Source organism: Phasianus colchicus, chromosome 4, assembly GCF_987193195.1.
Source record: "Phasianus colchicus chromosome 4, bPhaCol1.hap1.1, whole genome shotgun sequence".
NCBI classification, from domain to species: domain Eukaryota; kingdom Metazoa; phylum Chordata; class Aves; order Galliformes; family Phasianidae; genus Phasianus; species Phasianus colchicus.
The window spans coordinates 12,695,749-12,723,688 of record NC_143439.1 but is presented as its reverse complement, the minus strand read 5'-3'; the positions used below and the strand labels follow the sequence as shown (position 1 = coordinate 12,723,688).

The 27,940-nt window shown below is 37.0% G+C and overlaps 2 long non-coding RNA genes across 5 annotated transcripts in view; both read right to left on the bottom strand.

Moving 5' to 3' along the window:
• The window catches only part of LOC149918061 (uncharacterized), a 38,295-nt gene extending 35,125 nt beyond the window's left edge, over positions 1-3,170 (bottom strand). For all 3 annotated transcript variants that reach the window (XR_016466338.1, XR_016466339.1, XR_016466337.1), the window contains exon 1: positions 3,125-3,170. This is a non-coding gene — a long non-coding RNA (uncharacterized LOC149918061). The remainder of the gene's footprint in view (positions 1-3,124) is intronic.
• Positions 3,171-5,140: 1,970 nt separating this feature from the next.
• On the bottom strand, positions 5,141-24,229 carry LOC116226163 (uncharacterized). Of its 2 annotated transcripts, none has more exons than XR_016466336.1 (5): positions 24,157-24,229; positions 10,932-11,064; positions 10,303-10,470; positions 10,111-10,151; positions 5,141-6,085 (listed from the first exon to the last, which is right to left on the bottom strand). It is a non-coding gene; the product is annotated as an uncharacterized LOC116226163 (long non-coding RNA). The 2 variants fall into 2 exon arrangements; XR_004166262.2 differs by having other exon boundaries at positions 10,303-10,467.
• Positions 24,230-27,940: the final 3,711 nt, after the last annotated feature.

Genomic DNA, 27,940 nt, shown 5'->3' with positions numbered 1-27,940 from the left:
GGGAAAGGCCACTGTGATCTTCAGGATTACAGCGTAATTTAAAATCTCTGTTCTGAAACTTTTCATCAGAAATTATGTAACCATCTTTCATATACATATTTTTTTCTCATATGATTATTATTTTACCAAAAGGGCTTCTTTGTGAATAACTACCAGTACTACAGATCCACTTCCAAACTTGCCTTCTTGTGAAAATTCACATCAACTTTTGGATAAATTTCTTCAACCATTTTCTATTATTACTAAGTAAATATCTTGCAAATAATGTCTTTGCCTAAAACTTGTCAGTTAGGATTAATAAAATTAATAAAATCTCCAGTAGACAAAACTTTGAAGAAATAGGTAAATATATTTCACAAATTAATCTTACACATTTCTTATACACCATTAGAAACCAAGTTAATAAACTTAGGTGCCTAGAATCGTGATTAGTTTTCAATATCTCTTTTGAGCAATACGCTGCATGAATTATCTAAAAAAATAAAACACCAGCAAGCAAGCAAACAAAGACAGAACTCAAAACCACCACCAACAACAATCAACCAACCAAATAACAACAACAAAAGATATCAGACAAAAAAAAAAAAAGCGTGAAAGGAGACATTTTCTGGATGAAGCAGAGTGGGATGGCTTTAAACAGGAGAGTAATTTCAGTGCTTGGTCAAGAAATTCTTGACATATCTTTTCTCAGGAGAGGCCTTTATGAAGACATGCTTAAAATAGACATATAAAACAAAAATAAAACAACAACCAAAACCATGATTCCCTCCTAAAGCATATATTCATATGACCTGGTATCTTCTCTTAAAATAATGTGGTGAACTTAACTCAATTTTGTTGTTGTCAGTTTTTTTGTTAGCTCTTACTTATAACCCTGTGGTTGTGTTCCTTTGCTGGCAAAGAGTTTAATTCCTCTCATAAATTAAGTTTCATTGACAGGACTATAATTTTCTTGCTGTTCCTTTTTAAAGTAAAAGATTTGCTTAAAGGAAGAAAGATTTCCCCCCCCCCAGTTTTCTAGAGCTTCTCCTGTTATCACTGAGTGATAAACAGCCTCCGGGACAATTTCAGTGTTGACATGAAAACCCTTGAATGATGCTTATTTGATTTGATTCAGCACATCATTTTTTTCTGATCCCATTTCTCTTTAGTCTGATACAAAATATTTGTTGTCAATAATAATTGCTACTCATATTGCAAATGTCCAGCAGTGTTATTTGGAGAAGACTGAATGAGAAAATACGCACTGGTTTTATTGGTCTTACCATTCAAAGAGCTTTCCTGGACCACTAAACAGCAGACCAACACTTTCTCTAGTTTTCCTCTTAATGCTACCACACTCATAGAATTATTTATTATCTTCTATGTGCCCTGGTAGCTGTATTTCATCTTGTGCTTTGGCCATACTTTGTTTTTGTCCATGCATGCATGCTCTTAATACAGAGAGAATTATAATGTGGAACTTTTATTATCTCTGTCTGGTCTGCTTGCATTTAGGCGGTGGCCGTAAATATCTGTAAATGAGCTAGGACAGGAAACAGGTAAATTGTCTCTATCCATCACATTAACTTATTCTCTGAAACAAAATTACCGCATCCAGGCACCTGACCGTTAACAGTCTTTGGCCCATTCAACATCTGATCTCTGCAACAGCCATATTTTGTGATATTGCTAAGTGGCCCTGGCTAAAACTATGGCAGAAACTGTGATTTAACCAATGTAGGTTTACGCAGGTCACCATATGTGAGTGTTGTGGATGGTGCATCTTCTTGGTTTGTGAGGGTAGAAATAAGTAAATACTTCCTTAAAAGGATGCCTATCGTTACAGTATCATAGATGAAGAAAGTCAGAATCTTGAGAATCTTGAGACTGAGGTCAGATTTTCTCATTATTTTAACTCACTAGACTTTGTAAGAAGAAAAAAAAAAAAAAGAAAAAAAAAGAAAAAAAGAAAAAAAGAAAAAAGTACTGTTCTGTTTATCCCAAAGGTCTCTGATTGTGCACTGCATTAACAGATCTATACTGGTAGATTATAGGATTTCTGAGACTTATTCTTCAAAAGCAAGTGCAAATAGCACTAAACAACATTATTTCCGGGTTCAATTTATAAAATCATTTATTCTGCTAATTGAGAACAGTACACGCCATTTTACCTCCCATGTTTTAAATCAAATTCTAGATCCTTAATAAACACTTACAGAACAGGAAAAAAAAAATAATATATATATATATATATATACATTTAACTTCAGACAATTTATAAGTATCTAGAAATGAGAGTATGGTGGCAAAATTCATATTTGCTTAACTAAAGGGAATGCATAGAAATGTGAGTTTTTACGACCATACATAGTAACCTCATAATTTTCATGAGATTTCCACCAGAAACGGTTAAGATGTAGTTTGGTTAATGCAGGATAATGCAGTCTGTAAGAAGTCTGGCTTCCATCATTATTCAACTAGTAGGCCAATATGAAACTTGCCTTTGACTTCAGATTTAGGGGAATGCAAGCAAACAACTGAAAAATGAAACAAAACAAATACAATAGGAGCTAACAAACAAACAAAAAAAAGGAACCCAAAAAACAAAACCTACCACCACCACAAAACTAATCTGAAAGTTACATTGAAGAAAATGGATTAAGATATGCTCCCTCATGTCTGTGATATCAACCATCACTGAACCCACTACTATATCAGTACGTATAACTGAAGTTCATTAGTTGTCTATCTTTCAGCTAAGAAAGCCTTTTTGATGTCACATTTCTGCCACTGACCATACACATAACACAGATTTATAGTGCTGATATTGCTGAACAGCTTAATATCCACATCACTTCTATGACTTCATGGTAAAAAAAATAAAAAATAAATAAAAAATAAAAAACCTTCACGTAAAATATAAACCATTAAACATGCAGAGAGCATATTTAACCTCTCCTATCCCAGCCTTCTTCTATAAGCTCCCTTCTCCGGAAAGCCAGAATTTCAAAGTGTATTTGTATAATCAATGAAAATTATATAAAGGAATATTATATAATTTAATATTATTAAGATGTTATAATAATGAAATATGCAAGAGAGTTAGGCACAGCGAGACAAAGAGAATAAATAGGAGACTTACCCGTGTCGTGGGCTCGCCCAGGAAACTCCAGTAGAGTGGATCTTCCGAAGAGAGAGAGATCCTTACCCACTGGTAGTCAGCTCTTAAATGGGTCTAGGAGAGGTGGAGCCAGGCTCCACCCCTTCCTGCAGCACAGGTGAATTGCTTTCACCTGTGCTCCCAGGGCTGACTCATTGCTCGCTTCAGGTGACTAATCAGAGGTTCAGGCCGTGACTCAGCAGTTCCCATACAGTATTCAAAATCAGTCTCAGGGCAATGACCAATCCTAGTGGCATGCAGATCTTAATTATTATTATTCCAAAGAGAAAACCAACCAACCAACCAAATACATACTCCTTTTATTAGGCCAAAAAAATTTCAGTCTAATACAGTGATGAATTCTGAAGCATCATAAACATCTCTGGATTTTCAAGAATGAATGTAGTCTTTTGAGAGGTCTTTGTAGTCTTCTCATAATTATCTCTAAAGGCTGTTTGATTTCTGTGAACTCTACTAAAGTTTCCTATGTAGTGGATAGAGGAATGTGGACACCAAAACTATATATTTTATGAAATGCTTATGTACTTAAAATTATGTTTTTTAATGCATAGTGCTTCATTACTCTTGTCCTTTGTGTGAACTTAGTCCACAGCACCTAAATACTTGATTTGCATAGATAAAGGTTTATAAATGGAAAAAGCAAATGCACACATAGAGACACACTTGTAATCATCTCAAAATTGCTCTGTATACACAGAAGTCAGTCTCAGGCAAAGAAAGCGGCTGCAGAAAAGAATGAAAGCATATGCTCTGAGTGCATCAAGAAAGGCAGACATAAAGATGCTAAAGGAAGAGAACTCAGTTAAAAAGAAAAAGTGATAGAAAAAAAAAAAAAAAGCCAAAATTGAAAGGGAAGAAAAAGTTTTAATAAGTTGGGCAAACTAGATTGAAAACGTTGTTAATTATGCCTAGCATCATAAATGGCAATTAAAAAAGCAGAAACAGTGGATGCAATATAGTTGTTTTATGTTGTTAGTGTAGCAGAAACTGCAGCACATCATCATCTAGGAACAATTACCAGCTGTTGCCATCAGGGAAATAATCCTTTCTTCACTATTCTACTGTACAAATCCTATGTCCAAAGCAACCAGTCGCAATTAAGAGGGTAAGTGGAAACTAAGAATACATAAGTTCTAATTTTGCAGTCAGAATCCTATCCTTTCTTTTTCTTTCTCTGATAACTTTTTCAGCCATTTCTTTCCTAAAATACCTGTACATCCCATTTATCTTGCTGCTGGGATTAAATCTTATTCTAAAATGCTTTAGATTAGTTTAGTATACATGAGAAATTTAAACAAAATAGATAATTATCTTTTGAAAATTGGTGAAAACTGTATTTTCTACTAGTTTTAGACATAAAAGTCTTTTTGAGGACTATTATCTACGATGGTATTTTAACCTGTTACTCAGCAAGATATAGAATATCTAAACAACGTAGGGCAGGAAGTCACTGATATAATCAGGTCCATTATTACCTTGATGATTTCACACTAAATGCAATTAAGAGGAGACATGTTTACAGTGTTTCTCTTTTGTTGCTATTGTTAGTTTAATAATTTCATCTTTGATAGGCGTGTTTACTCATACAGACTGTCTGTCTCCATCCTACTGAATAGGAAACTGACATTCAGACACAGATCCAGCCTTCTGCATTTTGATTTAATGGAGACAACCTAATACAGACAAACAGAAGGCTGCCAGCAGACATTTCAGATCAATTTCTGATATCGCATGGTATTATCTTAAAGAAAACACATCTGCACCCCTTTATAAAATTTACCTTTCTGCAAGCAGTGTTTATGTTTATGTATGTTTACATGTGCATATGTATATCCATGTAGATATATTTGTGGCTAGACAGAGAGTGGCTGTAAGCAAGTTGATTACGTTGAGGGGGCTGCGAAGATTTAAACAAATGCTTATATGAGATTCAGTGCTGAATGATGGAAACTTTCCCAACATAATCACTCACAAAAATAAAGACTGCTGTTGAACTAAGACATACATGTGTGTATTATTACTTTTTAATAAGTAAAGGAAATATTGGCCAGAAATCATATCTGATTCTTGTTTGCATTTCATTCAAATGAGATGTTAAAAACTTTCATGGGAAGTAACGCATATAAAAAAAATATCAGCTACAGCACATAATAGAAAATAATAGAAGAGAAACACATATGTACATATTGGTAAAGAAGAAAAAAAAAAAAAAAAAGTGCATTGGATTGGACATTATGGAAAGAAAATTATTTGAAATAAAGAATAAGCCCAGGAGACAGAAGAAATAGGTCAACTACCTGGGGACCTGAAAGTACAACAAAACTCATCTAGAAATTAAACTCTGAATCTGAGACCGGTGAGAATCAGTACGTTTCTTAAAAGAAACAATTTAGAGTATTCTGTTTGCTCTGAGAGGAATGAGGCAGGCAGACAGGGATTTTCAGAGCACAGCTATGGGCTTGAGCAGTGGTGTAAAGCTGGCTATATTGCCTTTGATACACCTCCTTTCTGCAGCAGAATTTCTCAACCAATAACAGACCGTTCACCTGAAAAACTTGCAATATATTCCTGTTCCTATCACAGATTTCCTCTAGGACTGTGCACAGTCTGGTATGTGTAAATGCTGGAAAATGGGAGCATTTCACAGCAGCTGGGTTCAGAAGCATTCCGAATGGCAAAGTGGGATAGTTTGTACAAAGTTGTCTCTGTGACTGTATCCCTTGGCCTGGCTTTTGAGAAGGAAACAAAGTATGTAGCCCAGCAGACGCCCAGGATCAGCAATGACAGCTGGGAAACCTGACTTGTTGGCTCCACTGTATTGCCTCAAGGCCACAGTTTGGTGCACACTTTTGGGATAATTCTCAGCCCTGAGGCAATCTGAGTCACTTCCTCTTCATGGTGAATTGTTTGCATTGCAGTGACCTGAAGACAATATAAATGGGATTGGTGAAGTTGTCTGACAGAAAAACACTCATTTTCTCTAATCTGTTTTAAAATCAGTGCACGTCCGTGACCAACTGCACAAAGGAATGTGCCAGCTTAGCTGGACGTGGGGCTTATGGGCCAGAATTGGAAAAAGAGCAAAGCTAGGAGAGCTTAACCTATCTGAAAAACCCGTTACCACAAAAAACTCAAGTACATCTCCAGAGCTTATTATATGCAGGCATAGCACTGATATAGTTTTTAGATTTTACTCTGTAGGTAAAATTTCACTTTAATAAGTAGGAAATAGAGGAGAAATGCAGATAATAAACCACAACAAAATAGGACAGATTGTTTGTTCCATGAGTTGTGATTTCCTTTTTAACACAAGACATCTATTTTGTTTGATATTTTCACAATCCCTACATAGAATATACATTCTATGAATATTTTAAATGTAAGTATGAAGCAAAGAATGGACTAAGACCTACACAGACCTACAAACACAATGACCATCCACTGCAACCATCGGGCTAAGGCCAAAACGCAGACGGAGAGACTACAAACTTTCTGGGCAAATGGGTGCAGTCAGGTGGAACTTCTGAGGAGTGACAGTGTTGTCCAGACCTTTAGTCATTGGAAACTCTGGAATCTGGAAGTCCCTCAAGGGCCTGAATGAAAAGGGGGTTATCATGGGAGCAGGGCCCTCCCTGCTTACTGTACTTCTTGAGCAGACGACCAGGATGAAATTACCATGCTGAGAGGCATCTGGGAATCAGAGAGGGAGACAGACTGGAGGAAGCCTGAACCAACCATCCCTGGAGGCACTCAAGACCAGGCTGGATGTGGCTCTGGGCAGCCTGGTCTGGTGGTTGGCGACCCTGCACATAGTAGGGGGGTTGAAACTAAATGATCATTATGCTCCTTTCCAACCCAGGCTATTCTATGATTCTATGAACACACGCTGACTGAAAGCCTCATCCTAAGCCTCTGAGGGGGAAGATGCTAAGCCAGCCTCCCACCTTAAGGAAGAAAGTCACAATAACTAGCAAGGGGAAGGGCGATGGACCCTCACCTCTGCTTCTTGGGCCCTTCATTGTGAATGATCTATATACAAGACTGTTTAGCATACAACTATAAACACTGGTGTGCTATCAACATTGTTTTTCTTTTAGAAACAAAGCATGGCCTCATAACGGGCACTCTGAAGAAAACAATTCCATCCCAGCTGAAACTAAGACAACAGGCCTTTGAGAGTCTGGCTGTATGTTTGGCATCAGATGGAATGCAACTGAGCAGTTGGGGCAAAAGCGCACTGGGAAGCAAGCTGGCTGGATCGATTACCAGGACTCTAGACAAGATTTGAAGGGGGAAGGAGTTGGAATTTTTTGTGACAAAGAAGGGTTGGGGAACACTGTCTCTTTGGGAAACAGGGCAAAAAAAAAAATCTGAATAGTCCCAAGACAGCTGGCAAGGACTCCTCAGAGAAGGTAACATTGCCAGTAATCTGGCTGAAACGCTTCTGTGCCAATGCGTGCAGCCTGGATTATAAACGGGAAGAGCTAGAAGCCATGGAGTACTTAGAAAAATATAACCTAAATGAGATTACAGAGAGTTGGTGGGATGATTTCCATGACTTCTCTGCCTATATCTTCTGAAAATTTTGTAGCACCCAATCATCTTGATCCAGTCATGGAAATGGAGCAAGACAATGGGCGTCTACAAAATTTTCAGAAGACATAGGCAGAGAAGAAGGGTCTGTCACTGAGAATCAGGGATTGGACCAAAAATATGCAACAGGTTTTTGGGATCTACTACAGGAGAACTGAGTGGGAGGAACCCGTAGACAAAGCCTTCTTGCTTCATCTGCGGCAACTGTCATGTTTGCAGGCTTTCATCTTGGTGGGGGATTTCAACCACCTGGACATCTGCTGGGAAATCAGCAAAACAGGCTGCAAGCAATTCCGAAGATGCCTAGAGCACATAGAGGAGAGCTTCCTGGTCCAGGTATTAGACAAACCAATCAGAGAAGAGTTTCTGGACCTGGTGCTCAGCAACACAGAGTAGATCATTAAAGACGTGAAGACTGGAGGCACCCAGGGCTGTAGCGACCATGCCTTGGTGGAGAATCATAGAATGGCCGGGGTTGAAAAGGACCACAATGATCATCTAGTTTCAACCTCCTGCTATGTGCAAGGTCATCAACCACCAGACCAGGCTGCCCAGAGCCACATCCAGCCTGGCCTTGAATGCCTCTAGGGCTGAGGCATCCACAACCTCCTTGGGCAACCTGCTCCAGTGCCTCACCACACTTTGAGTGAAAAACTTCCTCCTAATATCTAACCTAAACCCATCCTGTCTTCGTATGAAACCATTCCATCTTGTCTTATCACTATCCATCCCCATGAACAGTTGTACCCTCTCCTGTTTATGCACTCCCTTCAAATATATGAAGACTCCAGTGAAGTCTCTCCATAGCCTTCTCTTCTCCAAGCTAAACAAGCTCAGTTCTCTCAACCTTTCTTCGTAGGAGAGGTGGTCCAGCCCTCTGATCATCTTAGTGGCCCTCATCTGGACCCACTCCACCCTGCGCTTCGCCTTGTTGAACCTCATTAGGTTCTTGTGGGCACACTTCTCCAGCCTGTCCAGGTCCCTCTGAATGGCTTCTCTTCCTTCCAATGTATTGACTGCACCACTCAGCTTGGTGTCATCTGCAAACTTGCTGAGGATGCACTCGATGCCATTGTCTATGTTGTTGATGAAGATGTTGAAGAGCACTGGTTCCAAGACCAACCCCTGAGGGACACCAAGGCATTTATATAGACTAGAAGGTGGAGTCCTTGAGAGTAGCCCTGCAAAGAAGGAGCTGGGGGTCCTGATTGATGAAAAACTTAACATGAGCCAGCAGTGTGCTTTTGCAGCTCGGAAAGCAAATGGCATCCTGGGCTCCATCAAAAGAGGGGGGGGGGGGGGGCAAGCAAGGAATGGGAAGTGATTGTCCCCCTCTATACTGCTCTTGTGAGGGCTTTTCTGGAGTACTGTGTCCAGGTCTGGGGTCCCCAGTCCAAGAAAGACAGAGAGCTGCTAGAGAGGGTCCAGAGAAGAGCCACAAAGATCTTATTTTATATTGGCCTGTGATTTCAGAGGTGGGTGGTAGTGATTCTACAGTAGACATTAATCCCACCCCTGCTCTTTTGCACAAGGGTGGTGCATGGCAGATGGCAATACAGCAGCAGTCTGATCAAATGGCATCAGATATAAGTGCACATGAAATGAAGGAATTTAAATTACTTGGAACAGGACAGAGCCTTGTACCTTCTTGAACACTGCAACAGCAATCTGTTACTCTACTCATTCACGTACAGGCTCATACAAGCAATTGCTCAATTGCTCTCAGTGCATTTTATACAGCTTGGAATAAATAACTTGCTTTAGTTGATTACTATTTTTAGCAACTTCCAGAACACTATGGAAGTAAAATGAAATTTAAGAACTAGAAGAGCACACATATGAAATACAGATAGATAGCAAAGTTTGATTCTGAAAAAGAAATTAACATCTTTTGCAGGCTAAAACTTTTTTATGATATATAGCAGTAACTGAACACCAGTGCCTCAGGTGATTTAGATCAATCAGGAGCATTGAAGTAACATTGTAGAATATTCATATTTACAAATGCATTATTAAAAAAGTGTTAATGAAAGTAATTTTTTCTACAATATTAACATTATGAATCACTACTGGTCTTACAGTATTTATCAACAGCTAGAAATAAGTTAGAATTTGGAGTTCTACAGCCCTATATTAAACAAAGGCCTTTCCTAGAGCTTTTTTTCTAAAAAAAAACAACAACAAAAAAACCACACACACACACACACAACCTGTGCTTCTCATAGCATAAGAATGTAAGAAGGGGTCACATGCTTTCAGCTAATGAAATGATTTAAAAAAGCTAAGGAAGCTATGAACTTGTATTTCCATCCTGCTAGAAATTTATGTAATAAAGGTTGATTCAGTGCTCTTACCAGGTAAATCTCAAGAAGTTTGTTACCCCTAGTAAGTCATTCTGCAAGGAAAGAAAAAGTTCTGTTGATAACAAACATTAGCCACTTAAGGTTACTGTATCTGTTTTCATACTAGTTCCAGTTATGCATTTAGACCTAGAGATAGGTCTTTTTATGGAAGTGGAAAATAGTTTACCTACATTCTATACTTACATTCTTGGAGCAAGAAAAGCAGTTCATTCTGACTCAGTGTTTCATGAATTCAGTTATACCAGCAGATTTATTCAAGAAAACCCTGTACAGTTAACTTTCCCAGCAGATGGCAAGACTGAAGTTGACGGATGCCTCAAGTGCATTTTCCAGATCAGTCTTTCTAAACTGCTGAAAATAACAAAGACTTGTCTCCAAAGGGCTCAGAATCTTCATTTCCCCCAAGATTTTCAGTTAATACCATTAACTAGCATTAACATATTAAAATATTGAACTTGCCTACTAGTATCAAACACATTCAAAATGAATGAGAGTGTAATGAGGACTTCTGTTTTCTCTTCTAGCAAATAGTGTAACCATAATTATTTGGAAACTTATTTTCTAGATGTGTAGTATGAAGTCAGATGAAAAGCTCCAGTAAATAAGCCCAGAGATACATATTCTGTCCATGACTTATCACCTACAAGAGATTCAATGGCACATGTATGAGCATCTTTCCATTACTCTGTTCAAGTCTTTAAAAGACAAAATGACATCTCAAGCTCCTTGGATGTTAAAAAGAGAACATTAACTGCTCTATAGTTGTCAACAAGTTTCTCATTCTACAGCTAAACACCAATGTAAAGCCATACCTTGCAAAGGGTCTCTTGAAGTCTCATAAACTAGATGGCTCTTGTTTAGAAATAGCTTGAGCCCCATTGCAGTTGCGTAACATAAGACTTGAAGAACCTCAATGTTCAGTCCAGACATCCAAGTCCCTTAACTCTTCAATACAGAGACAAAAATGTTGAAAGTAAGTTGTTAAACAGTTTTTTTTTTTTTTTTTTTGCAAATTCTATTCTGTCATTTACTATATTCTAGTTTCACAATGATAACACTCATAAATAATTGTTTTCTTAAAAACAAAAAAACATTGCCAACAACAAAACAGAAAGGAGTCGTATTTTTCCTTCTTATACTGCTAATAGACTTTTTTCCTAAAATTTTAGGAGAAGTGCATCACACAATGTATTTAGCCAGATAGACTAGCATCATTATTGATATAGAAATTATACACAAACATCTTGCTGACCAATCTACAGTACATTAGCTTGCATAAATTTATAGTACCCTGAACAAACTTCCAGCTATTTGCAACCATTTACCTTTCCAAATAAGAAAATGTCTAAGAAAGAATTCTAATGAATGACTCTAGACAGCAGTTCAACTATATTTAAACTCCAGAATCTGAAAGAAACTTCACTTCAGCTATAATAAACACTTTCAGTTTAGAAGTCTTACGCGTTTATTAACAAAGTACTGTACTTCAGGTGAAAGAGACATAAGAACCTGTAACTTATAATGCGATGGAAAGTACAGAGATAATAGCAGTGTGGCACAATCCTAGACTGCAGCAAATGAAAATGAAAACAAGCCCAAATGCAACAGTCATGGACACAGAAACAAAAGAGAAACTGCAGGGAACTCCAGCAAGATACGCTCTCCTCCATTGCCAACTCTTAAATGAGGTCTGGGAAGGGGTGAATCCTGGCTCCACTTCTTCCAGTCACTCAGGTACATTGCATGCACCTGAGCTTCCTTGGGTTGACCCTGCCTTCCCACCAGGTGCTCAATCACTGGTTCAGGCCATGACTTTGCATTTTCTTTACAGAACCCTTAGAGATTTTAAATGACACAAGATTGTAAGTAATGTGACAATACAGGATATAATCTCTAATAAAGCATTATTATAAACATAAAGAAATATACGGACTGAGAAGAAATATGTTTTCACTTCTATGCTTTGATTCGCTTCTTTGATTAGTGCAAACAAAGGAAGAAGACGACAGGTATTCTGAGAAAGTTCAGCTTTCTTTGGTATGAGGCAGCTGTTCATATAACCTGTTAGTACTTCATAAATAAAACTTACTCCTGTGTAGCTCATCTTACTATGATGTGTAACACAACAGCTATTAGAAGTGGTCACCTTACCTTAACAACTTCACATCAATCAGAGTTAATAGATCAACTACATATTAAGCTTATATAATGGGAGGCTTGCATTAAATCTTTTCAACACTTTCACTTAAAATACAGATACGCTGGCACCTTTGTTCACGTTAACTGTATCTTGACTTGTAAACCACATGTAAAATGAGGTAAAAATTAACTCCGCTTATGTTTTTCGGCTCCCACTGTTGCAGCCACCAGGGCGTCCCCAGCATTAAACATCTATTCATTTGACTTTTGTAAGGATCCAGCTCCTATAGGGGATGCGAACTGTAAACAAATTCACAGAACAATCAACCACTTATTTACAAATGTGAAGATATTAAAAGCCTTAATATGTTATAGTGACATAAAATCTATACAGTGAAGAGCAAAAGGAGCATGTGCCAGCTGGAATAACAGTCCAGTGGTAACACAGAGCAGAATATAATGGGGAGCTGCAAACAGAGACTAGGAGTGTCAAGGAGGCCGTATATCTCTACAGAAAGAAACATCACTACTGGCAAGCAGCTACCTGCTGACCAAAGCACTGTTTTTGACTTGTCGGGGGAAAGAATACTCTGTGCTTTAAACCAGCAGTATGCAAAAAGACTGTGGTACAGGGCCTCTGAGGTAAAAATGATTTGGGAAAAAAAACAAAAAACAAAGGTTCAAGTAGAATGACTGCTACATTTCTAATTAAATATATAGTTCAATGTGGGCGAAGGAAGAATTTTTAGAATATTTGTATATTCATATTGACCCTTAGAATTGAAGTAGTTTTCTTTTAGGTGGTGTGGCATGTGATCTGTACTGCAGAGCTTTTGAAGGGGATATAACACAATAAGAACTGATAGCTGTCACCATCCTTTCTTCTGCCTTTTCTAATTTCACCCACCAATGGAACAAGCGGGGCTTTATTCATAAAACAAGGCCGCAGGAAGCATTTTCACAGTTTAATCTTGTGTAACATTTTAAGAAGCGAGATCACCCTTTAGCCCTGTTCTGTCTCTGTTATATTTTACCTCAGAAATAGCAGCTGCAGAATGTCTGGAAAGGAATTTAAGTTTAGCAGTTGTTCTTTGTTTCACAAAGTACAACAAACCTATGCAGGCTGAGAAACAACTGTCATGGCATGAGTACATAAAATCCATTGCTTGTTTTCATTAATCTATAGGTGTTTTTTTCACAGAAGCAAATATAGCAGCATTCACATCCTTAACGTACATAAATACTGAACAGTATAAAAATCACATTCCATTTGAAACACTGAAATCATATTTTCAGTCCCTTCTAAAGCAGAACAGGCTGTTCAAGGCATTTTAGTGGAATGTTCTTCAGATGAAGACTGTGACTCTTGCACTTAATAACGGTGATGCCAAGGACATTTTTGTCTTCCCATAATTACTTAAGTATTTCATAACTTCACAAGTACCATTTGGTAATTATCTGTACCTGCAGAGGTAACATTTACATGGCTCATATTTTCTCTTCCTCTAAAAGTGCCTGACATAAACTTAAAAAAACAAACAAACAAACAAACAAACAAACAAACTCTGACCAAAACATTACCCCTGTTTCTCTGGAAGCAGAAAGGTTCCTGTACCCAAAGGAAAGCATTTTCCAGGAGTCTGAGATTCAAGTTGCCTACAGGGGCTCCAGCCTTATTTCCACTTCAAAGCAGATGTGGAAATCTTTCTCAGACCTTTCTCAGAGCTGCGAAAACAATATTTTACTCAAATGACCCTTACCTGAGCTCAGGTAAAAGAGTTGTATGGAAGAGTCAGCAGAAAAGACTGTACTAACCTTTTCACCTACAGTCTGATATTGAGGAACAGTGATGATTTCTCCTTCTAGTATCACCCTATTATTCTTTCCATTTGTTTCTTGCTCTTTTCTAGAGATCTGAACTGTGGAAAAGTAGGTAAATAGAACTAACAGAACATGGTTTTATTCTGGACAAAAATTACCCATGCTAATTGCACCATAATAATTATTGTTGGGAAAACAAATGTGTAGATTGCCAGGGGTATAGAATCATAGAGTCATTTAAGTTGGAAGGAACCTTTGAAGGTCATCTAGTTCAGCTCCCCTGCAATGAACAGGGATACCTACAGCTAGATTATGTTGCTCAGAGCCTCGTCCAGCCTGACCTTGAAAGTGTCCAGGCTCGGGGCATCTACCACCTTCCTGTCCAACTTGTGCTAGTGCCTCACCACTCTTATTGTGAAATACCTTTTCCTTATATCCAGTCTGAATCTTCCCTCTGTTAGTTTGAAACCATTTCCCCTTATCCATCCACAAAAGACCCTCCACTAAGGAGTCTGTCCCTTTCTATTTCACTACTCCACTTTAGATGCTGAAATGTCACTATCAGACCACCTCTGAGCCTTCTCTTCTCCAGCCTTAATAGGCCCAGCTCTTTCAGCCCATCCTCATAGGAGAGGTGCTCAGATCCCTTGGATTGTTTCTGTGGCCCTCCTCTGGAGGCACTTCAAGAGTGCATCCTCTGAATGCATCTCCCATACTTACAACTCTGCCTCTGGACACACAACTCCAAGTGAGGCCTCACTAGCACAAAGCGGAGGGTTGGGATCACCTTCCTTGATCTGCTGGCCATGCTTATTCCAATGCGGCCCAGGATACAGTTGCCTTTCTGGTCTGTGAAGGCGCACTGCTGGCTCACATCCAGCTTGCCATGCAGAGGTACCTGCAAAGCCTTTTCTATGGGGCTGTGCTCAATCCTTTTTTTCCCCCCCCAGCATGCAACGATAGCGAGGGTTGACACGACCATGGTGCAAAATCTCGTGCTTGACTTTGTTGAACCTCATGAGGCTCACTGGGTCCCACTGCTCAAGCCCATTTATGCTCTGAGATACAGTAGCTGGTCTACTCACCTTTAAAGAGGTTTTCAATAAATACAAAATTTCAGTTTGTGCTCTTCTTAAGACCACTTAAATTACAGGCAAGAAGAAAAGGCATCTCAAAACCCCAGTGCTATTATCTGCTGTGCAACACAAGAACGTCTTCAGCTGAATCTCCAGGGAATTATGTCAAGTCAGTTGCTTAAGATAGGATATATTCCCTTAAGCATAGCAAAGAGTGATTTAGAAAAATGATATAATCCTTTTAGATCTCTTCTTCGTCCCTTTCCTGTGAACTGTCTGGCATGCAAGACTCATGAGTAACAAGGGGAATACACATTGCAGTGGGATTTCCCATTGGAATCAATAGAGTTTAAAGAGTCTGTCTTAAGAAGGACAATCTTAAGACAGACAATCCGCAGCTTGTGACATTAAAGACTGTGTGTTTGGTAGGAAAAATCTGCTGATGTTTTTTTAACATCTGGAGTCAAAACACCACATCAGAGTGGCAGTTTTTTTGTCCCTACAGATAAATGAATATATAAAGAAAATGACTAACTGTTAGATTGAAGGCAAACAAATGATATTTTGCTGTCCTCCAATAAAGTTCCAAATTACGTATTTTAAAACGCCATCAAATAAGGTACATAAAATTAAAAGACAGATCCAGGATGACGCATACAGCTTTCTTCTCTTGCAGTGTTAAGTGGCATTTTGTATATGCTCATATTCAAAAAAAAATTCTATTCACGTAATGATTTGCTTGTCTGAAGACAGTAAGTGATAATATAATAAACAGATTAATGATTGTGTCCATGGTACTTAACAATGCCAAGCACTTTGAAAGTGCTTATATTTTGAATAGATTGATGGGGAGAAAAAGTCATTATGTGGAAAAATCCATTACGTGGATCACATGTTCGTGAGTAGAATTGTTTGTCATAATGTGAAACTACATATGTGAAGTGCTTAGCTATCATTCCAGATAAGTTGATCGCAGATAGTGGCTGAAGGTCACTTTCACTTGATTATTCCCAAGAACTGACTAACAGTAATTTGATATTACTTTGATTTTTTTTTTTTTTTTTTATTTAATATTTTTAAATAAAGAATAACATCTTAGTGAATATCGCACTAGAGTTCAGGCAATATCTTTTGGACAATATCTGTTTCCAGTCATATGGGTGTCTTTTTGTTGTTGTTTGGTTTTGTGTGTTTATTTTCCAATTCTCCTGTGCTCCTTTCTAATTAAAATTAGAAACTAAAAATGTAACATTTGTTGTTATTATTTTTCCCCCCAAAGTAAACTGGTTCATACACTGATGAGACCCCCAGAGTTCGTCTTCTAGTCTAATTGCATCCTAAAGAATTCAATTCCTGTCATATTGACCAAAGCACGACAACTAGGATAAATCAGGAATTTTCTTCAAAAGTGCACTCCCGCACAAATCCTACATAGGATCCTACTAATATGGTTGCAGTAATACCAGCAAAGCAACTCTCAATTCAGTGATAAACTTTATTCAAAGCATCTTTCTCTTAAAACCTAAGAGTGAATGGATCTTACCTATCACTGTAGTAACATCTGAGATGCTACTTCCTGTGGGAGCTCTGCTTGTGGCAGGCTTTAATTTAGCCAGTCCTACTAGCTTGTGGAAATGAAGCCCATTTGAACTGGGGCCTCATTGCACTAAATTATGTAATTTGCAACTTTTAGTTTGTCCTGGGTACAACTTTAGTTGGAAGCTGATGAATGTGAATTAATTCTCCACATACAAATTCACTACCTCGAATGGGAAATCCTTTTAAGCGTACTCAAGGAACTTCTATTCAGTTTTGAATAGATGGTAAATTTATAATGATGCAAAATTATGTAACAAATTTCATACATAGAACATTCACCTTCTAATGTGTCTTTTTTTCTTGAGTGACATTGTTCTGTAAATGCAGAAATGTGGAATAAAATGACTGCTTATTATGCCTAATAAATACTATAAAAATCATCTTAACTTTCTAGTGTCCTGCCTGCATTTTTTCTCCAGCAACAAAACTACTCTAATGTTTAACTACACAAGGAAACTTCAATTTCTAAGATGTTAATTTCTTCACATACAACTTAACATCACATAACTTTTAATACCGTTCTCAGCATCTGCAAACACAACATAATAAAAAATAATCTCATTGATTTTTATTATTAATCACATAAGTCTAAAGGAATTCATGAAGTAATTTAGCTTTGGCCACATAGTGATTTAATAAAGGAACTATACATGTAACCACAGCAGTAACTCATTGGTTGCTCTTCAATAGCATAGCGAGGCACTGAGATCAAAATCCCTACATTAAAAAAAAAAACAAACTGTCTGAGAATTCTTTGGCAGACAACCAAATTGTCAACAATATATACAAAACCAATATACTCTCTTAAAATTACTGTGTTAAGGGCATTCCTCTCTGAGGTGATCTGAATGATTCTTAGAATACAAGGATATAAAGATATATTCGGCACAAGGTCAAATTTGTCAAGACAAATGCTACGGTATCCAGCATGTCTCAATCTTACATATTTCAGTAGTGGCTATTTCTGCATTACCTTGGCAAGTGGTGGTGCGTGCTACTGACAGATATCCATGAGGTACTGGTTCCCAACCAATGAACTAATTTGTAATGATGCATATTGTTTGGTAAGGACTGCAATGCAAAAAAATCTTCTAAGCTTCAGCAATAATACTTCAAGCTGATATTGATTGATTATGAGTATTGGAGTCCACATGATTATTGAAACTAATGAAGACTTTATTAACAGACTCATACAGACACAGAATGCAAAATACTTAATATACAGATTCTATGTCTAAATCCAAAACTATCTCAATTTGGTCTCAGAAACTTTAAACATACCCTGAGAAGAAGCCTTATACATCATGCAGTTCACACATGTCACTCCATCTCACCCAATGCCTAGAAGTAACACTACAATTTTAAAAACCACATGTTAAGCTTTTCTATCTTAGTAGTCTGCAGAGAGTTGTAAGCATTCAGTCTGGATACGGGACAGCCAAATACTAGTTTTCATCTTATAAAGTCAGCCAACTTTTCATACAGTTTCCAAAGGTAGCTCAGCCATTCCCTTCACACTATTTCCAAACAACACCTTCAGTCAGCTCTCACTCCTTACAGAAAGAACATGTCCTCAAGATGACTTCTGAAATTTGAATTTGGGAGTTTCTGCATATAATTTTTCTTGTACCTCCAGACTGATGATATTTTCACTTCTAAACGTGTATTACAAGTAAATATAGGATATTTGAACATGAAATACTTTTAAGAATTGCTACTGTTACAGAACATATGTCTGCTCTAACCTACCATAAATCATTTGCCTGTATGTAGATTTAGTAGCTTGGTTTGTTCCTAGGTTTTAATTCAGAACCTTTTTTGGCTCAGCCTAGTGCACGAAGCAGACTTGCATGCCAAAGCCGTGATTAACTTTATAGATGCAGTGGAATTATGGAAATGCTTCGTGCAAAAGTGCGTACTTGCCAAAATTATTCTGTGACCTTGCGCTTATGCGGAGTTTTAAATAATTCAGTGATGTATCGAATGAATAAATTTGTGCTGCTTGTTACTCTAAACAGTCATGCTTTCACTTTCCTTGCCATTTTTAATAAAGCCTCACTTTCTAATATTCATGAAATATTGCATTTCAATTAAATTACATACATACCGAGAAAATAGTTTGCCCTAAGCTGTTTAGTGTTGACACCAACTGTCATTTACCTTTTCTTTTAGTACAATAACCATGGAGGATTTATGTACAAGCAATACAAAGCACTGTCACAGCTTAATGAGAAATTTTTTTTGATCGTGTACAGCACAACAGAGAATAAATCTAAGATATTTTGTTATTTTTAAAGGTTATTAATGCAGTTAAAATAATAGGTATTCAATCCTACCTTAGCTTTCCATTCCTTGTTTCTCAATAAAAACAACACTCACATTTTCCCAGTGTTTTGGTTGCACAACAGAAGCTGCAGAATTTAGAGTTTTGAGTAAGTCTGACAAACTCTTTTTAAAATGAAAAAAGAAAATTTACAGTGTAAGAAGTTTTTCTTTTAAACAACATAAAAAGTTAAAAAGGTACAACATAAACACAGAATTCTACTTCCACTGGAGCAGCAAAATATTGCTTTCAAATTTGCCATTAATTAATTGTAGGTAAATAGATAAAAATTCCTGTGGCCTGATCTATTTTCTTTTAAAAATAGAAATCTTGTCAATACTTTATAAATAAGAAAATAGACTAGAATTAAAGGTTCAGTTCAAGGGATATTTTCAAATTAAATGCTTCCTAGTGGTGGAAAGTCATCTCACCATATCACTTCAGATAATAAAACTAGTAACATAGACCTAAATCTAGGTTACATTTCCTCAAATTTGGCCACAATAAATAGCAAGTTTTTATCCAGATCAGAAAGACCTCATCAAGCACATACTGCATACTGCCTATCACCCTTCCTCCATGCCTGATGCGGAGAAAAAAAGCTGTTACAGAGCTCAACCCGAGTTTGTTTTCAAGCTGAAGCTTTAAAGGCTTTTGTGTTTTGTCTGGAGACCTGAACTACAGCTACAGTGTTGCTACAATGCCTTAGATGCTGCAGTTAGCAGCTACACGGAGGTTTATTCCCAGACAGATAGTGAATACATGTCATGAAGAGAAAGGAAATACAAAATAAATATACCTACAAGCTCAAAAGCCCATAAAAATCCTGAGTGCACCCTTTAATTTCAAAGCATTATTTCCCAAAGAGTAGGCAGAAGAAAAAATAAACAAAGACACAAAAACACTTTGTTTCCAAGCTTCACCTGCAAGATAAAGATTTCTCATTAATGCCCGTAAACTGATCTGGATACCCTACTGCATCTCTAGTCATCTTAATAACTTTAAATTGGCCCTAACATATTGGTAATCTTCACTCACGGATGAAGCACCCACCAGCATCATTCATCTTTCTGTTTTCCACAGATCATTCCAAATCGTTCTGGTCACCACAGCATAACTAAGAGGCCACTCATGTTTGCCACGAAGCATTTAAAATCAGCATAAAGACAACAGTAGGAGAACTACTATAAATAGGTAAAAGTAGTTAATAGCGTCAAAAGCCTCAAGGTGATGTTTGCTTTTAACTCAGTTCTGTGTAGGCTGGAAAAATATATATATTAGTATATATTTAAAAAGTTTTGAATAAATAACAAACATTATTCATCTATTACAGTCATTCCAGAAAAGCAGACTGTCTTCTGATGTACAAGTGATGGTAACTCAGTCTTCTATTCCAGGAGAAGTTGCAAGTGAGCCAGATCACAAGCCTTCCCCTACAAACACCGCCTGTTTGAAGTTTCTGTGATAATGTGGTAAGTTCTTTGGAATATATTCTCCCAAATGGATGAGAGACTGCACAAAACTGTTTAGCATGTTCAACTCTATCTCCATCTCAACTTCCTTTAAGTAAAAAGGCACCTTTTGTTGACTTCAGCAAGTGTTCAAGGAGTGTTTGAGAAGGAAATAAGGAGTTGACATAATGACAGAGAATAAGATAATGACTCCACTGTATGTTAGCAACATACCACTTTCTTCCATTGGCTTTAAATCAAAATATGTTTTCACAAATAATGCAGTCTTAGTATGGGTAACACTCTTGAAAATAAGACAAATATATATATATATATAAAATAGAATCACTACTTTATTGCAAAGTAACAGGATATCTATCAAAATTTAAAAATTAAAACCATACAAAGAGGAATATCTCTAAGAGCATTAATTAAATTCAAAGTGAAGGTCAGCTCAGCCTTCAAATACTGTTTTCTTTCACTGGAATCAGAAAATTGAAGAATTTTAGAATATACCTTAGTCAGACTAGAAATTTAAGCCTACACAATGTTTTCAATCTGCTACGGTTTTAACTGAAATTTTTAGTTTCCCTGCAGGTTTTTAAATAACCCCTGAATGAATTCCCTATTACTGAAATCTAACAGCTATCTCATATCATGCATTTTTCCACATCAGATTAATATCTCCAGTCTTATGACCCAGAAAAACTGGAGAAGAGTAAAGAAAGCACCAGGAAAAGTGATAGAAACTGCTAATGAAATGTTATCTGCGTACATATATTCTCTCTCTTTCCATAATAATGGAATCCGGACTAATCATGATTCTAGGATGGAACCATTAAGATTTCATTTAGATTATTATGTTCAATAAACTTTGGACTTGTGTCACATGCATTTCTTATTTGTCTACAAGCAGTATTTTCAGCAAAATAAGCCAATTTAATGAAGGATATCATTCCGTTTTCCTGCTGTATGGTTTTTTTTTCTCCAGAAAATGATGGATGGCAAGCTGGATATGAGCTAGCAATGTGCTCTTGCAGCCCAATCATGTCCTGGGCTGCATCAAAAGAGATGTGGCCAGCAGGGTGACAGAGGTGATCATGGCCCTCTGCTCTGCACCTGTGAGAGCTCACTGGGAGAACTGCATCTAGGGGTAGGGTCCTCTGTACAGGAGAGATGTGAATCTGTTGGAGCACATCCAGAGGAGGGCCAGAGAAATGATCTGAGGGATGGAACATCTTCCCTACAAGGCCAGATTTAGAGAGCAGGTGCTGTTCATCCTGGAGAAGATGAGGCTCTGGGAAGAACTGACAGAATCCTAAGATCACCAAGGCAGGAAAAAACCTCCAAGAATACCCAGTCCAATCATCCCACTACCATCCATATTTCCCCATTCAACCACGTCAGCAGCCTTTTAGTATCTAAAGGGGGTCTGAGAAGGAGGGGGACAGAGGGGGACAGACACTTCAGCAGGGTCTGTACTGATAAGACAAGGGAAAATGGTTTCAAAGTAAAATAGATTGGACATAATAAAAAGGTTTTTTACTATAAGGGTGGTGTAACACTGAAACAGCTTGCCCAGAGAGGCAATGGATACCCCATTCTTGGAGACATTCAAGGTCATGCAACCTTATCTAGCTGAAGGTACCCCTGTACATTGCAAGGGAGCTGGACTGTATGACCATTAAATTCCTGCTCCATCTCAAATGGTTCTATGATTCCATGGAATGAAATTTTAGGAAAGGTATAACAAAAATGAAAATACAACAACTTGTGTAAATCCTTTGAAAAGTACACTAAAACAAGACTCCACAGAGAAATCAGAAGAAGAGCTGCACATGTCAAGAAAGCTGGCACTGCAGCAGAAGTTCAAGTCTGACATATGTGTCATGATCATGTAGGATTTGTAGAACACATAAGCCTCAAGGTGATGCTTGCTTGTAACTCAGTTCTGTGTAGGCTGAATATTGTGGCATGGTAGCACTTGTTAAGTCACGTTCAATATGCTCACTTTCATGATGCTCGAATAAGACATTTGAAAGTACTCAGCATGGATCATAGGCATACATCAAAAAATCTACTGTGTTTTTTCAACATGTTAAAAAAGAGAAAACTGTTCGTATTTATGATTTAAAGTCTTCAACATATACTCCCAGTATTTGTTCAATTATTTATCTTAATTACTTATATCAGAATGGTTAGAACAAGCTATGACAGCCAATTGTCCTAAAGTATGAAGAAATTAAAGCATGACACAGAATGCAGAGTCTGGAGAGCTGTACACTCTTTGGGAATGTCTCTTCTGTACAAAAGACTCAACAAATGACAAAAGCAGTATTTGAGAATTGTCTCTCTTTTTTTTTTTTTTTTGGTAACACTACAGTGTGAAGTCTTACGGACTTGTCTTTCAATTACGAATAATAAAGCAGGCCAGAAGTCCAACTAATCCTTTACCCAACAGTTACCATCAGTGGAGTATAAGAGCAGGATACGAGTACAGAGAAACCCATCCCAGGTACTATTTTCATAATTTCTAACATTGCCAGATGCAACATACAATCAGTCATAGGTTGGATTACGTAAAACTAAAAGTGTCTTTAATGAGGTAGAGAAAATTATGTCCATTTTTATATTTCTTAGTATTTCTCTGATCCAATTTTACTTCTGTGGCTTAAGTTGAAATATGACAAAGACTACATACTCATAAAAGATTTATTTTTCCGATGATGATGACCGAAGATAAAAGTTTGGTTTTTTTTTTTTTTTTTTTTTTAAATCTGCACTACAGTAAATTTTGATTTTCATTATGGAAGATACTTCAAAGTTGATGGGCATTTTGTCTTGTTTTACAGTATATGAAGTGCAATATGCATATTTCATGAGAATTATTCACATGTTACCCTAACACTTGTCACTCCCTAAAAACTAAGGTTCAACTTAAATGAAATTATTGATTTGTGATCCCGAAATTTAATTTTCCTCAGAATTCATTTTCAAGATATTCCACAATGCCAATCATAGAATCTAGAGTATTTGAGCTTTAATTGGAAGCTAGTACACCCTTGATCTTCATCATTCTATCAGATACATAAAAATTATACATAAGATACAAAAGACACAAAAAAATGAAGATACTGATTTTTTCTCAAGAAGAACATGACTATGATTCTTACGTTTCCTCCTCAGAGCATAGCAGCTTTTAGGTGAATGAAACATTATGTACATCCCAGGGCTGGTTGGGCAGTTTCAGCAAAACATACAGTAACAGTCCAGTTCCATAAATCACCAAGAAAAAAAAAAATCATTAAAAAAAAATCAAGTTTAGATTGAAGTCTGCATTTGGTATAATATCATCGGTATACTTTTTTTATGAAGGTAAACTTATTTTTATATGAGGATAAATAGCTTTTTGAACTAGAGTCCCTGGAGTCTAGACAGACCATTGAATATATTGAACAATAAAATTTTTACCAATGCCAAGACTTTATCTTGTTGTTAGCATGCGTAATGATATAACGTGATAGAAAGTGCAGGATAACAGCAGGGTGGTGAAGTCTTCAGCAACAGCAAATGAGTACAAGCCCAAAAGCAGCAGTGGATGCAGAAATGAAGGAAAGGAGCCACTCACCTTCAGAAGGCCTCAAGTAGGCAGGAACCTTCAGGCAAGACACCCTCACCTTCACTGCCAACCCTTAAATGAGGTCAAGGAAGAGGTGGATCCTGGCTGCACCCATTCTGGTCATTCAGCCACACTGCATGCACCTGAGCTCCCCTGGATTGGCCCTGCCTTCCCACCAGGTGCTCAATCACTGGTTCAGGCTGTGACTTGGCATTTCTGCTACAGTGATTTACTAGGCATTGAAAGAAACTAATAACTTAGAATCATCAGACCAAAACACGCACATTTAATTTACTGTATACTGTATGGGAAGCCTAGATAACTAACCTTGGGCTTTGTCAAAATTTTGCATTGATACTGTTTGTAGCGTTCTCTTATAAACCCTGTTCTTGTATCCATCAAAACCTTCTGGAGAGGTACACGGTATATAGTGAGAATACAGCAGTACTCACTGAACACACTCATCTAGTGCATATATGTCATTACAGCTTCAAAGAATAATCCTTTCATACTTACATAAACTATTTCCTTCCTATGAATGTTTGCTTCATGGCAATGCTTATTCCAGTTGTTCCCTTCTAAATGCTGTATCCTTTACCACATTACTAAAAGTAAAGGCTATTGCTATTCGTCTAAAAATTTCCTTTCAGTATAATTGAAATCCAAGTGATAGCTTGTTTAATCAGGTAATAAAATGAATTTCCTGATTAATTCTCAGTTTTTACATGGGAACTCTGTAGGACAAAATCATAAATTAAAATCATACTAATAAACTTACCGAACACTAGTATACTTCCTTAATACATCTTCATCTGTTCCTAGACAGGCTTTCATGTACTCAGCTTATTATGACAGTAAGAGGCTGGTGTGGAAATCTCTTCAGTTTCTCTTTCTGATTTTGAGAAGGTACATTAACAAAGTATGATGATCTATGAAATCTGTTTCCAGTTTATGTATTGAAAATGATGAATGAGTGCCAGAAATATCTCTTAAAAAATTAAAAAACAAAAGTCAATCTTCACAGGATGTATGCATAGCTTCCACTAAGCGAGTACATGACACTGGGCTTTATACTATCCCCATCCTTAGTCTGGTGCATAGGACTTCTGATTCTTGGTTTCAAAGTCAGCCACTAGTCACTCAGAGCAATAGTAGCAACACAAGTCAAAAGCATGACAATTAAGAGCAGCTACTGGAGAAATTACACCTTGGTGCCTCTCATGTTAGTTACTTCCCACCTACATGTACTGAGAACCACAACTTCACCATCAGTTCCACAAACCCAAATATCAGCAGAGTCCTCTATGTATTACTTGCAGGCAATTTGAACTAGGATATCTTCAACATATCACCAGCTTTAATTTCATAATAATAGCATGATAGCAGTAGGCCATCAGGCTTGGAGATTAAAACTCAGTACTTAAATATCTAATACATATAAATATACAATATAGATGCAAAGAAAAAAGATGAAATAAAAATGCTAAGTCAGAGACTGAACTAGTGATCGAGCACTTGCTGGGAAGGCAGGGCCAATTGAAGGGAGCTCAGGTGCACACAATGCATCTGAGTGACTGGAAGTCACTGGGGTGAAGACGGGATCCATACCTTCCCTGACTGCATTTAAGTGTTTGCAGTAGGGGTGAGGGTATCTCTTGTAGGAGATCCCTATCTACTTAAGACCTTCTCAATGTTATAGTTCTTTGGCTTTATTTCTGAGTGTAGCTGCTGCACTTGGGCTGGTTCTAATTTGCTGCTGTACTTTCCATCCCATTTTAGCATTACAGACGTGAATACAGTTGCATCGCTCATCTTTCTATGTGCCCTGGAAAGTTTTTCAAAAGCAGTACAAGCAAACAAAACAAGGAGACAGAAACAAGGGTACCACAGAAGTGTGATTATATATGTATGGCATAAAATTACATCAAGACCCTGTTTTAATGTGTTGTGTTTTTTTTTTTTTTTTTTTTTTTTTTTTTTTTTTTGTCATTTGTTTTTCACTTTAGCAGATGAGTGCTTTAATGGATTTCCACATACAAACTAAATGCTTGGTTATTAACACACCTGTACTTAATCTGAAAGTTTGGCTTGCAAAGGAGGAAACTGAAGGAAGAATTTCTGATGTAGGCTAACATGAAATCCTTTATCACTTACTTCAAATTTTCAATTTACCTGAAGAAAATGAACACTGGCTCATTATTTCTGATGATGAATTATTCTGTAACAGTGAAAGAATAATGTAAATCCACAAGTAGGTAATTATTCCCTAAAACCAATTCAGGTTTACATTTAAAATGACAGCATTAATCACACCTATTCTCTACCAGTGAAAATATCATGGTGATCTAGGGCAAATAACAGAATCAGCAAGAAATAGAGAAATTTTCAGAGCTCAACTTCTTATTTAGAATTGTATAACTATCTATTTGCGTTAGCTCTAAATGCTTTCAAATTGTCTTTTGAATTTCTGTGTCTGAGTGCCACTTTAAGGAGATTACACAACATTCTGCTACTGAAGATTTAAAACTTAATGTGATTTGCAATGCATGCTTTCAGAAATTGACTTGTTTCCAGATATTTACATTTTTTAGCTAAACACTATCATATAACGGATTAAATAAATGTTAGCCTATACACAATAGGAAATAAATTTTTATACGAACATATTTTCCCCTGCTATTCACATCAAACCAATTCTAATGTTAAAATCCATTGTACACCATGCAAGTAAGGTTGAGTAAGCAACTAATTGTGGCCCAGAAATATCTTTCGTAAAGAAGCAAGTTTTCACTTATGTTATTTTCATAATATCTGCATTTTGGCAGACAAGTTAATTTCAAAGGTGATAGTTTTACAGCTAGAAAACAAGTTTTACAGCAAGAAACAAATTCCAGGAATTTCAAGTATGAATAGCAAAGATGAATAGCATCACCAGCAATCTAAAACTTTTCAAAATCATTGAATTATAGACCTGGAAGATCAGGCAAAATTGTTACAGATTATCTTGTTCGAAAAATGTCTCTCTGAAGATTTTCTTCCCTTGTAATTTATTTTTGCTCCTCAAAAAAACTTTAGGTAACGAAATAATTGTGTACATAAGAGCTAACAATATAGGCTGAAGACAAAACCAAAGTTTAAAACTGAGAGCTCTCATTTACTGCTTCATCACTGGATAAATATAATCATAGAGGATTTTCATTTCATATAATTAGAAAATACATACATCATAATGAAAATATATTTACAGACATAAATTTTGTGGACAAACAGCTCAATTCTTGTTGTAAATATCTTTGCTATCAATACTTAACAATACAGCCCTATGACCTTTTGAGACTCAGAGCAGGTTAGTAAATGGCCTAGGCCAATTTAGACACAGCTTCTCTATAAACTACAGAAGCAGATTTCGGAAAGAAGAGTATGAATTCCATGCCCCGAGGAAGACAAAAGGGCAGTGTTTTCCACGTTCATTGCATGACAAGTGACATAGCTGGAACTACTGCATTTGCAGGGAATAAAGAACAACTCCAGAGAAACGATATTGGCTTCATATATATTCATATGCCTTTAGGGATATAAAATTCTGAAATTTTAAAAAGAACTGACAAAGTGTCAGCAAGTGTCTCCAGGTCTATTTTGCCTGAGCTGTTATCCAGTCAAGAAATATGCAATATAAGTAAATTTGAAGCAGAAGCTTTGAAGCTGCCATTGTTTTGAGAAAGGTGTTAAATGTGTCCAAAAAGCTACTGCAGTACAATCAGCTCACATGCAGAAACCTTGCATGGATTCCTAG